Genomic DNA, 12,652 nt, shown 5'->3' with positions numbered 1-12,652 from the left:
TTGGAGATACGGGAGTGATCTTCAGACTGCACACTGACTTCAGGAGGTGCAGTAGCCAGTGGCTTCACACGTGAAGCTTTTGGAGGAGCAGCTGACTTTGAAGCCTTAGCCTTCTTTTGCTTCTGCGGCTTTGGAGCAGGAGCAGGAGCAGGAGCAGGGACTTCATCAGAGTCAGCATCGTCATCAGAGTGATCCACTTTGGCACCTTGGACCAAGATGTAAGTGATGAGGCCATCAAGGTTTGAAAACGGACCGATGACATTGGGTTCAGCATCACGTGAGCCGTCAGCACGGGGAACAGAGGGACCAGGGTTGAAGTCTAATCCCAATGACTTCTTGTTTTCCTTGGCCGAAGCCTTTGCATGCTGGAAGTTGCGCTTGAAGAGATTATCGTCACGACACCAGAGCAATGATGTTGGGTCGGCATTCTCAGGATGAGGTCCACGGACCATACAAGGATAGAAACCCTCTGTAATAGCTTCAGCCATGTTCTTGGGTGGAAGGCCTCGAAAGAGAATATCACCCCAAGGGCTTCTGATAGCATTCTTCTCGGCGTATTCCTGGGTCACGAAATTGTACTTGAACCATTGTTCAGCCCAATATCGACGAATCCATTGGATTCGCGTCTTGCACTGATTGTAATTCTCTTCGGGATCTGTCTTGTAAAGCTCTGCGAGGTCATCAGGCAAATCTTTTAAGGTTCCCCCACGATGCTGTCTGCCGCCCTTCCTGACTGATTTATCTGCAGCCATGAATTTCAAACTGAATGGCTTCAATACGTTCAGAGGCTTCAAGGGCTTGCGTTTGCTGGACAGACAGGAACTGGCTTCGGGGGAGTTAATTTGATGTTGTAAGAATTCCGCAAATGAATGCAGACTATGAGAACCAAGGGATTCTCCCACGGACATGTACCTATGACAGCATTAGAGATGCGAGGGAAGGGGAAGAGGTCATATGCATTCTCAGAAGATTTTGTAGATAAATCAGTTTGGAGACATTGACCTCATGAGGCGAAGACATTCACTTATACACTGAGAGTTGGTTCCAGATTTGTACGAATCCGTGAATAAGTACAAGTGAGGAATCTAACTAGTTGTGAAGCTTAAGTGAATATACTAGGTAGTATGAGATGCAGATAGAATAGATCTAACATTGTATAGGCAGAAACCAATTTTGGTAAGAAGGATGAATCTTTGAGGATCAAAAAGATGGTAAAAATAGAGTTATATTTACCACTTGAAGAACTGCTGGACGGGAAGAAAAGGAGGCCGAGCAGTTCAATCCATCGTGCCCTAACTTGGCGACGGAGGACACTTACGGCGGCGGCGGAGAGGACGATGTTCGCGGCCGGCGTGAGGACAGCGTCGGAGAAGTTGCGGAAGCTAAGCGCTTCGTCGCCGGCGTCGTCGAGAGCTAGCGGTGGCGCTAGGGTTTTGACGAGGTGGAGAGGTGGAAGAAGGTTTTCTTTACCAGAGGGGACATGTATTTATAAGGAGGTATGCGGCACAGTGCAATTACGCAGGTGCCCCTGGCAGTTCACATCTGAGGGGCACGTGGCAAGCATGCAACATACACTGAGTTGTCCCATGTTCCCACGCCCGCCAGGTTTGTCGGATGGACGTTCCGGCTTCTCCGGATTTCAACAGTAAGGATGAATCATTTAAAACAGACTTAAAGTTTGTCTCTGTGTCTTCTGCTGAGAAGGACGCAGAGAAGACATTCGACAGTTTAAATAGAATGCATATGATTTGGATAGATAGAGTTTGAGATAGAAAGCATAGAGAGATTAGGGTCCGATCACATTCACTTAGTTCAAAAGATACAACTTGGAAGACATACCTATAAGTGAATGTTGTAGAGGACAGAACAATATATATATATATATATATATATATATATATATATATATATATATATATATATATATATCAGAAAGCAACCAAATCAACATAGTGAAGAAAATCATGAAGATAGTTAAAGTTGAAGACAAATCAAATGCGAAGATATTGCAGAAATAACGCCATGAGTGAAACACTTCAAACAGAGAAATTTGGTGGTGGCGTTACCCACCGTATAGGAAGTATTAGACCCAGACACGGCGCACAATTATCGTGGCACTCCGAAGTCAAATTCCATGTTAATGTATTCACACTCAGAATGTAAGTCTTCATTGATTGAAGATATACTTTACTTCGTGTGTTGCACATCTAAGTCATCAACATGCATAAGTGTTAGGATGTGTGCTTGATCACAGGACATTTGAGGATTCCAAGATATTTAGCTCACACCGTAACTTGCAAAACCTTTTCTCATCCAAGGGCTTTGTGAAGATATCTGCCAATTGCTCTTCAGTGTTGACGTGAATGATGTCAATATCTTTCTTCATGACATGATCCCTGAGAAAATGATGATGAATTTCAATGTGCTTTGTCTTCGAGTGTTGGACTGAATTGTTGGCAATCTTGATGGTGCTTTCATTGTCGCAGAAGAGAGGTACTTGTTTCAGATTGATGCCATAGTCCTTGAGAGTTTGCTTCATCCATAGAAGCTGAGCACAGCAAGATCCAGCAGCAATGTATTCAGATTTAGCAGTTGAGAGTGATACACAGTTCTGCTTCTTTGAAGACCAACAGACAAGTAATCATCCCAGAAAGTGACATGTGCCTGATGTAGACTTGTGATCCACCTTGTCACCAGCATAATCAGCATCCGAAAATCAGATTTTGAGCCCTTTGGATACCATAATCCGAGTGTTGGGGTGTGAGCCAAATATCGAAGAATTCGCTTCACAGCTAAGTGATGCGATTCCTTTGGTGCCGCTTGGAATCAAGCACACATGCAAACACTAAGCATAATATCGGGCCTAGATGCACATAGGTAAAGTAAGGAACCAATCATGGAGCGGTATACCTGTTGATCGAACTCTTTACCATTGTCGTCGGGACCCAGATGGTGTTTGGCTGGCATTGGCGTCGTGTAACCTTTGCAATCTTGCATTCCAAACTTCTTCAGACAATCTTGGAGGTATTTTTCTTGAGATATAAAGATGCCATTCCTTTGCTGACGAATTTGAAGACCAAGGAAGAACTTGAGCTCTCCCATCATGGACATCTAATATTGTTCTTGCATCATGTATCCAAATTCATCACTATACTTCTGGTTGGTGCAGCTGAAGATAATGTCATCCACATATATTTGGCATAAAAATAGTTCACCATCATATGTCTTCGTGAAGAGTGTGGGATGAAGGGATCCAGGTTTGAAGCCTTTGCTCTTCAGGAAGTCTTTGATCGTATCATACCAGGCTCGAGGAGCTTGTTTAAGACCATACAGTGCTTTATTTAGCTTGTACACCATATCAGGATGCTTTGGATCTTCAAAACCAGGTGGTTGAGCGACATATACTTCTTCTTCAATCTTGTCATTGAGAAATGCACTCTTCACATCCATTTGATATAGCAAGATGTTGTGGTGGTTAGCATAGGCTAGTAGTATGCGAATAGCTTCAAGCCTAGCTACAGGGGCAAATGTTTCATCGAAGTCAATTTCTTCAACTTGAGTATATCCTTGAGCCACAAGACGTGCTTTGTTTTTGACGACTTGACCATGCTCATCTTGCTTGTTTCGATATATCCATTTGGTGCCAATAATGTTATGCTTGCGAGGGTCAGGACGCTTGACAAGTTCCCAAACATTGTTCAGCTTGAACAGTTGAAGTTCTTCTTGCATAGCTTGTATCCATTCTGGTTCCATAAAGGCTTCAGCAACTTTCTTGGGTTCTATATTGACACAAAAGAAAAGTGCCCACAGAAATTTGCTAGCTGTGTTGCTCTTGAGCGAGTAAGCGGACCAGGTGCATTGATGCTATCGATTATCTTCTCAATCTGTACTTCATTTGCAACACGAGGATGAACTGGAAAAAGTCTTTTCTCATGCTGATCATTGTCATCATTGGGAGGATTGTCTTCAGGCTAAGCATTGTCTTCAGGTTGGTTAGGTGCAGAAATGATAAGTTCTTCTTCAGGCTGTGCTTCAGATGGCATGATTTCACCAGTTCCAATTAGCTTGATAGATTCGCTAGGCGGAGTTCGTCTAGTGTACTTGGTAGCAGCTCTCTTTGTGAACCATTGGTTTCATCAAATCGCACGTCCACAGTTTCGACGATTTTGTAAAGATAGAGGTTGAAGACTCTGTAGGAGTGCAAGTCCTTTCCGTAACCGAGCATGAAGCCTTCGTGAGCTTGGGGTTCAAATTTTGACTTGTGATGGGGATCCTTGATCCAGCACTTAGCCCCAAATACTCTGAAGTAGCTGACATTTAGCTTCTTGCCAGTAAGGAGCTCATAGGATGTTTTGTTCAGAAGCTTATGGATGTAAACACGGTTGATGATGTGACATGCTGTATCAATAGCTGCAAGCCAGAACTTTCTTGGTGTCTTGTACTCGTTGAGCATTGTTCGAGCCATCTCAATGAGGGTTCTGTTCTTGCGCTCCATGATGCCATTTTGCTGAGGTGTGTATGGAGCAGAGAACTCATGAGTGATTCCCATGGTATCCAGATAAAGATCAAGTAGTGAGTAGGGCCAAACAGTTGTTGTGAAGGTAGAGTAGTGAGTAGGGCCAAACAAATCCATGTGTAACAGCTCGAAGGGTTGAGATGTCCTCATGATTGTCTTCGATGGGTGCTTTTCCCTAGTCATCTTTCCAGCTTCGCAGGCACCACACAAATGATCCTTCTTGAACTTGACACCCTCGATGCCTATGACATGCTTCTTCTTGGCGAGTGTGTGTAAGTTCCTCATGCCAGCATGCCCCAGCCTCCGATGCCAGAGCCAGCATTTTGAAGCTTTTGCAAGAAGACATACGGCAAGCTGTGGACCTGCTGAGAAATCTACCATGTATAGATCATCTTTCCTATACCCTTCAAAGACTAGAGACTTGTCAGATTCCTTTAGTACAAGGCAACGATATTTTCCGAATATCACAATCATGTTCAAGTCACAAAGCAATGAGACAGACATCAAGTTGAAACCAAGGGATTCAACAAGCATCACTTTATCCATGTGTTGATCCTTTGAGATTGCAACTATACCTAGACCCAATACCTTGCTTTTACCAGTGTCAGCAAATATGATGTGACTCTTATCTGATGGACGTAAGGTTGAGTCCATGAGAAGACTTCGATCACCAGTCATATGATTAGTGCATCCACTGTCCATAATCCATTGTGAAGCATGAGGTGTCATACCCTACAGTACAGTTAGGGGGATAGGCTTCACCAAGAGCATTGTGAAGCATAAACATTTGACGGGCAAGTGGATTATTGAAGCTTAAATCAAGATTAGGACTGATAGGATGAATGGCAAACAATTCAGGAACAAAATACATAGTGAGACCATTTGGGCATTTGATCTTGTGCCCTACAAGATGTTTTAGGTCCCCAGCAATATCATCAGACGCCTTTGATTTTCGGCTGGAGACCCTTTCCTGCAAAAGAAAGTTAATTCTTCTTAACCACCCACATCTTCAGGGGTGGCTTAGAAGCAATGAGTCTAAGTGCAGCATCTGAGAACTTCGGCTTTGGAGCCCTAGCAAATAGCCTTGCAGGAGATGAGTGATACTCATATGAATAAGCAGAAAAGTTCTTAGTTCTATGAACATAGCGGTTTGAAGACACGCGCTCATATTCATAAATTTGAGTACGGTTTCCCTGCAAAACATTGGCGTTAGGGAGACTCGGGTGAGTCCTCTGTTTGTATGAAGCCTTTGGACCATATGACGGCTTAGGTCTGGGGTTTGTCTTCTTCCCAGGTGGTGTCATGATGACATTCACTTGAAGATTCTCAAGACAGCTTTTGGGAACCCAGATCTTCTTCATAGGTGGTCCATTCCTGTAGTTAGTACCAATATACCTGGCAAACACATCACCATTCTGATTCTTGAACAGCTTATAGTTTGCATCAAAGGATTCATCAATGATAATAGGGTTAGCACAGGTAAAGCCCAATAAGGTGGATGGATCCACTGAAGGTCCCTTTGCAGCAACCCATGTGGTTTTGGGATACTGCTCAGGCTTCCAATAGGAACCATCAACATTCATTTTCCTCTCGAACCCAACACCCTCTTTCCTAGGGTTTCGGTCCAGAATCTGCTTTTTGAGGACATCGCAAAGTGTCTGATGCCCTTTCAGACTTTTACATCCCTGTTTCAAGCAATGTCTTCAACCTAGCATTTTCATCAGCAATAGCAGTGGTATCCTCCGCAGAGTGGTTAGTTACCACATTAGTAGTTGAAGATAATGCAACAGTAGCAGCAGTTGAACATTCAGCAACAGAGGTAGCGATATCACGCTCAAGACATTTTAGACATGGTGGTTCAAATCCATCCTGAGCGGAACTGATCTGTTGAGCGCGAAGTGACTCATTCTCTTTTTGAAGATCTTCATGAGCCGCTCTCAATTTCTCAAGCTCTTTCTTCCTTTGAAGATAATCATAGGAGAGCTTTTCATGAGTAGTTGAGAGCGTTTCATGACGACTTTCAAGTTCTTGGTACTTAGCATGAAGATTTTTAATGTCTTCAACTAAGGACTGTGAACGTGTCATTTCTGCGTCCAACAGGCCATCGCTTTTGTCTAACAGTTTTTGGGTATGTTCCATAGCTATTTGTTGTTCGGTTGCAATTTTAGCAAGTGTTTTGTAGCTGGGTTTGGATTCACAATCAGAGTCATCTTCACTTGATGTTTGAAAGTAAGCATCACGTGATTTTACCTTGGCACCACGTGCCATGAAGCAGTAGGTGGGAGCAGGGTCGTCCTTGTCATCAGCTTCAGCGTTGGTGTGGAAGTCATTGTCTTCAGTGTTGAAGATGGACTTGGCAACATAGGCTGTGGCTAAAGCCAGACTTGCAACGCTAGGGTCAGACTCCTCTTCAGACTCCACCTCCACCTCCTCAGAAGCAGACTCCTCCTCTGAATCCATTTATTTGCCAACAAAAGCACGAGCCTTGCCAGATGAGCTCTTCTTATGAGATGAAGACTTTGATGAGGACTTGGAAGAAGACTTTGAAGATTTCTTCTTCTTCTTGTCATCAGAATCATATTCCTTGCTCTTCTTCTTCTTCTCATTGTCCCACTATGGACACTCAGAGATATAGTGTCCAGTTTTCTTGCACTTGTAACAGGTTCTCTTCTTGTAGTCATGAGTGGAAGCTTCATCATCTCTTGAGCTGGATCGTGAAGACTTTCTGAAGCCTTTCTTCCTAGTGAACTTCTGGAACTTCTTCACAAGCATAGCAAGTTCCTTTCCAATGTCTTTAGGATCATCAGAACCACAGCCAGATTCTTCTTCAGATGAGGAAACAACTTTTGCCTTCAAAGCACGAGTTCGGCCATAGTTGGGGCCATAGATATCTCTTTTCTCAGAAAGCTGGAACTCATGTGTGTTGAGACTCTCAAGTATATCAGACGGATCGAGTGTCATGAAGTCAGGACGTTCTTGTATCATGAGGGCAAGGGTGTCAAAAGAGCTGTCAAGTGATCTTAGTAGTGTCTTGACGATTTCATGCTTGGTGATCTCAGTGGCGCCGAGAGCATGAAGCTCATTTGTGATGTCAGTGAGGCGATCAAACGTGAGCTGGACATTTTCATTGTCGTTTCTCTTGAAGCGGTTGAAGAGGTTGCGAAGAACACTGATCATTTGATCTCTCTGGGTTGAGACGCCTTCGTTGACCTTGGATAGCCAGTCCCAGACTAGCTTCGACGTTTCCAGAGCACTCACACGGCCATACTGTCCTTTGGTCAGATGACCACAGATGATGTTCTTTGCAGTAGAGTCCAGCTGAATGAACTTCTTGACATCAGCAGGGGTGACACCTTCACCAGTTTTGGGAACGCCGTTCTTGATGACATACCAGAGGTCGACATCAATGGCTTCAAGATGCATGCGCATCTTATTCTTCCAGTAGGGATAGTCAGTTCCATCGAACACGGGGCAAGCAGCGGAGACTTTGATTATCCCTGCAGTCGACATAGCTAAAACTCCAGGTGGTTAAACCAAATCACACAGAACAAGAGAGTACCTTGCTCTGATACCAATTGAAAGTGCTAGTTATCGACTAGAGGGGGGGGGGTGAATAGCTGATTTCTAGGAAAGTCTTCAAAACATGCATGTTTCGAAGACAAACAATAGAAATGACCTAATTGATATGCAGCGGAAGGTAAACTACAATAGGCAAACCATAGTCAAGTATGCAATAACGTCTAAGTACAAGACTAATAGCAGTTAGGTAGTAAGGATCAAGATGGAAGATAGTGAGAAGACAAACAACAAAAGTTGTCAAGCAATGAAGTCAAATAGGTATGATAGATAGGCAATGACTTCACGAAGACAAACTCTAAGTAAAGAGAGGGAGAAGATAGAACCAGTCACTTGTTGAAGACACAGGATTTGTTGGACCAGTTCCAGTTGCTGTGACAACTGTACATCTGGTTAGGGAGGCTGAGATTCAACTCAGAAGACCGTGTGTTCACCTTATTCCCCTTGAGCTAAGGACACACAGTCCTCGCCCAGTCACTCTGGTAGGTCTTCAAGGTAGACTTTCGAACCTTCACAGACTGCGTTCACCGGCAATCCACAATGACTCTTGGATGCTCAAAACGCGACGCCTAACCTACTGGAGGATTCACAGTCCTCAAGTGTAATAAGTCTTCAGGTCACACAGACAGAAAGACTCCAGTGATGCCTAACACTCTTTGGCTCTGGGTGTTTGGGCTTTGTCCTCGCAAGGATTTCTCTCTCTCTCTCAAAGGCTTCGAGGTGGGTTGCTCTCAAATGACAACAACCGTGCACTAACTCTGAGCAGCCACCAATTTATGGTGTAGGGGGTGGGCTATTTATAGCCACTAGGCAACCCGACCTGTTATGTCTGAAATGACCCTGGGTCACTAAGGAACTGACATGTGTTCCAACGGTCATATTTCAAACACACACGGCAATTTTACTAGGGCTACAAGCAAAGCTGACTCATCCAGCTCTGGATAAGTTTTGCTCTCATTGTCTTCGCTTGAAGACATAGGATTTGAGTTGAGCATCACTTCAGTCATTCTGACTTTGATCACTTGGACCCCACTTAACAGTACGGTGGTTCCTATGACTCAAGAAAGAAGAAAAGGAAACAACGAAACGACACAGTCTTCGCGCTCCATAGTCTTCACTCAATGTCTTCTCATGTCATAGTCTTCAATGTGAATATCTTCACATACCACCATTGTCGTCAATGTCTTCATACATTTTTAGGGGTCATCTCCGGTAGGTAAACCGAATCAATGAGGGACACTACCTGCGTTATCCTGCAATTCTCACAAATGCATTAGTCCCTCAACCACATTTGTCGTCAATACTCCAAAACCAACTAGGGTGGCACTAGATGCACTTACACATACCTTCAAACAGAACCCACTATTCTTCTCTTGAGAGATTTCTATTATATCAACTGCCAGCTGATGGTCCTAGTTTAGAACTTGGCGGAGTATCTATTCAGAGGCGGAGGGACGTTACCTTTCCTGCAGCTATCTTGCCAAGTGTCGGTGTACTAGAGTAGGGGTACCCTAGTATCCCGAACTTGTGCACGGGCAGTCGCAGCGTCCCGCGGCAAGGCTTGCCGGGTGACCGGCAAGGTCCTCCGTGGTTCCTTTGGAGCCATTCAAGAACAAAGTATTCAAGCCAAGGAGACAAGACCCCGGCAAGAGGAGCTTGCCGGGAAGGCCAACCAAGGCACCACAAGACCCCGGCAGGAGGAGCTTGCCGGGAAGGCCAACCAAGGCACCTCAAGGAACTTGCCACGACGCGCCTCGCGTCCCGGAAAGGCCCGGTGAGCGACTAGTTCCCGGACGCGACAAGACAACGACCGCGGCAAGGCGCTTGCCGCGGCAAGCCACCACTCTGTGCCCGCGCTCCAGCGCATCCACCAACGTGTCACTCTGGGACCCTTCCAGGCATACGTGGCGGGAGGCTGTGCAGCCAGGGGTGCGCGGTGGCAAGCGGCGCTAACAAGATTGCCATCGTGGCGAGCAGTGGCATCCCTGACGGTCCCTTTTACACTATTTAGGCGACGCAGACGGGCATTTAATGCCTTTGTCCCCTGCCGTCAGGGTTAGGTATGATACACTGTAGCAGGTAGCTGTACCTACCGCAGCACCTTTCCATTTTTACCCTTGTCTACGTTGCCACCTGTCGGTGACCCCTTGAGCATATAAAAGGAGGCCCATGCGCAACGTAGAGGGGAGGGAGCTGGTTAGCTAGTACAGAGAACACTCACGCTCGGTCTCGTTAGCTGCTGGTGTGTACTGGTAGCACTCCACGCTCCCGAGCAAGAACTCAATACAATTCACAAAGTAGGAGTAGGGTTTTACGCATCCGTGCGGCCCGAACCTGGGTAAACTGCTCGTGTGCTTCGCCTCGATCCGCTCTTTGCACGACCTCCGCCCCCGCCAAAACGAAAGGGACCCGGCCCGCCTGTCCCATAGGTGCCCGTGGATCAGTACCCCGGCATCTTTGGCGCGCCAGGTAGGGGGCGTCGAGGTTGTGTGAACCAGATCCGGCGTTCTCGCGAGCTAGATCTTCATCATCTTCATCGACATGCCGCCGAAGAAGAAGGCCTTGGAAGCGGCTGCTCCGTCCGCGCCGAACCCACCACCGCTGGAGCAAACGGCTGATGGGGCGGTCGCCGGCGGAAGAATGGGTGTCGACGAGGGAGCTCACGGTGCTGCCAGGTCCAAGGAAAAAGCTGCGCTGCCCATCGGCGGCGTAGCCGGCTCCCACAACGACCGGGTGCACTCCAAGACCTCGGCGTCCGTGCATGCACCGCGCCCATCTCAGGAGGCGCGGGACCGGCAGCGTCATGGTGCTCACAGTACCATGCGTTTGCTGGACCAAGATCGAGCTGGTGGATCTCGGAGTGCTCAAGACCAGCATGCACGCCAACATACTGGCACGAGCGAGGCACGGTCGCCTGGACGGGACACTGCTCCTTCTAGCATAGTTAGAAGTCCGAGCATATCCCGCTCCTCGCACCGTTCGCCACCGCCACCGGCCACTGCAGTAGAAGCTTTGGCGCGAGCTCAACTGCTCCTGGACTACCCTCCAACGGCAGGCAAGATCGATGACTGGAGGGCCACCATTCAGAGTCTCATCGGCTTCGCCAACGGCGACACCCAACGGCAGCCAAGCACGTCGCAGCCGCGGCAAGTCAGCCAGGCACGAGCCGGTGGCGACAAGACCGGTGGGGGTGCAACCACTGTGCACTCTCCGCCCCGAAGGCCAAGATCGCCGACTCGCCGGATCCACCTCGACAGCGACTCCACCGCGTCATCAGATCCACGAGCTCGTCGCGATCAGCGCCAAGTTCTTCACGAACGACAGCAAGAAGACGCTCGTACTCGCATCGAGCGCCGAAGAGAAGCGCGACATCAATCAGACCAGCGCGCTGGGCCCTCTATCGACATGCATGCGCCAGGGGAACCAGGCGACTTGCCGTACGCGGTAGGTTGCCCTGCGTTTACTCGTGCCAGACGTACCAGAGAAGTACGACGGCAAGTCGCATCCGTCGGAGTTCCTCAGCATCTACACCATCACGGTGCAGGCTGCCGGGGGGCGGGACGACAAGATCCTTGCCAACTACTTCCCGCTGGTGCTCAAGCCCAACGTCAGGTCCTGGCTCATGCACTTGCCGGACAACTCCATATCCTCCTGGGCAGACCTATGCCATCAGTTTGTTGGCGCCTTTATAGGCGGCCACAAACCTCATGGCCAAGAGAGTGACCTTCATCTGCTCGCCCAGAAGGAAGGAGAGCCTCTGCGCAAGTACATTCAGAGATTCAGCCGTGTACAGCACAACATCCCAGATGTCCACCCTGCCGCGGTCATCAGCGCGTTCCATCAGAACGTGCGTAACCGCAGGATGCGGGAGGAGATGGCGATGTGCAAGATTAGGGATGTCAGTGAGCTGTATGCCCTGGCCGACAAGTGTGCACGTGCTGAAGAAGGGAGGAAACTCCCCGGAGAGAATACAGGAGCAGGAGGATCTGACAGCGAGGATGCTGCCCCGGCAAAGAAAAACCGGCGGCGGAACAACAGGAAGAAGAAAGGCAAAGAAGTGCTAGTCGTTGAGCAGTCCGGCAATGAAGGAGGCGCCAAGAAGGCCAAAGTTGGTAGCTCCGGCAAGGACGTTGCCGCATGCACCAACTGCCAGGCTTTGGCGGTCGCCGACAAGCAGTATTGCAAGATTCACCACACCAAGGGTCATGACCTCCGGAGCTGCAAGAAGGTCGAGCAGCTTGTCCAGCAGCAAAAGGCTGAATACGAGCGACGCGACAAGGAGAGGGCCCAAGGAGGCGCTGGAGAATACGATAAGAAGCGCGCCGGCCGGGGAGGACGCCGCGGCAAGGAGACAGACCTCCCCGCGTCCGCGACAAGGATGAAGATGACAACGACGAAGAAGACATGGATGATGTCGAGACCAGTGAGCAGGAGTTCCAAAAAGCCACAGAGGTCTTGTGCGTCGACGGCGGTGCTTCTCTGCATACTTCACACCGCCAACTCAAGCAGTGGGTGCGGGAAGTCAACCTGGCGGAACCACCTGTCGAGTCACGCAAGCTT

The sequence above is a fragment of the Triticum aestivum genome, chromosome 3A (assembly GCF_018294505.1).
Source record: "Triticum aestivum cultivar Chinese Spring chromosome 3A, IWGSC CS RefSeq v2.1, whole genome shotgun sequence".
Classification (NCBI taxonomy): Eukaryota; Viridiplantae; Streptophyta; class Magnoliopsida; order Poales; family Poaceae; genus Triticum; species Triticum aestivum.
The sequence above is the reverse complement of the archived record's forward strand: the minus strand, read 5'-3'. Positions refer to the sequence as shown.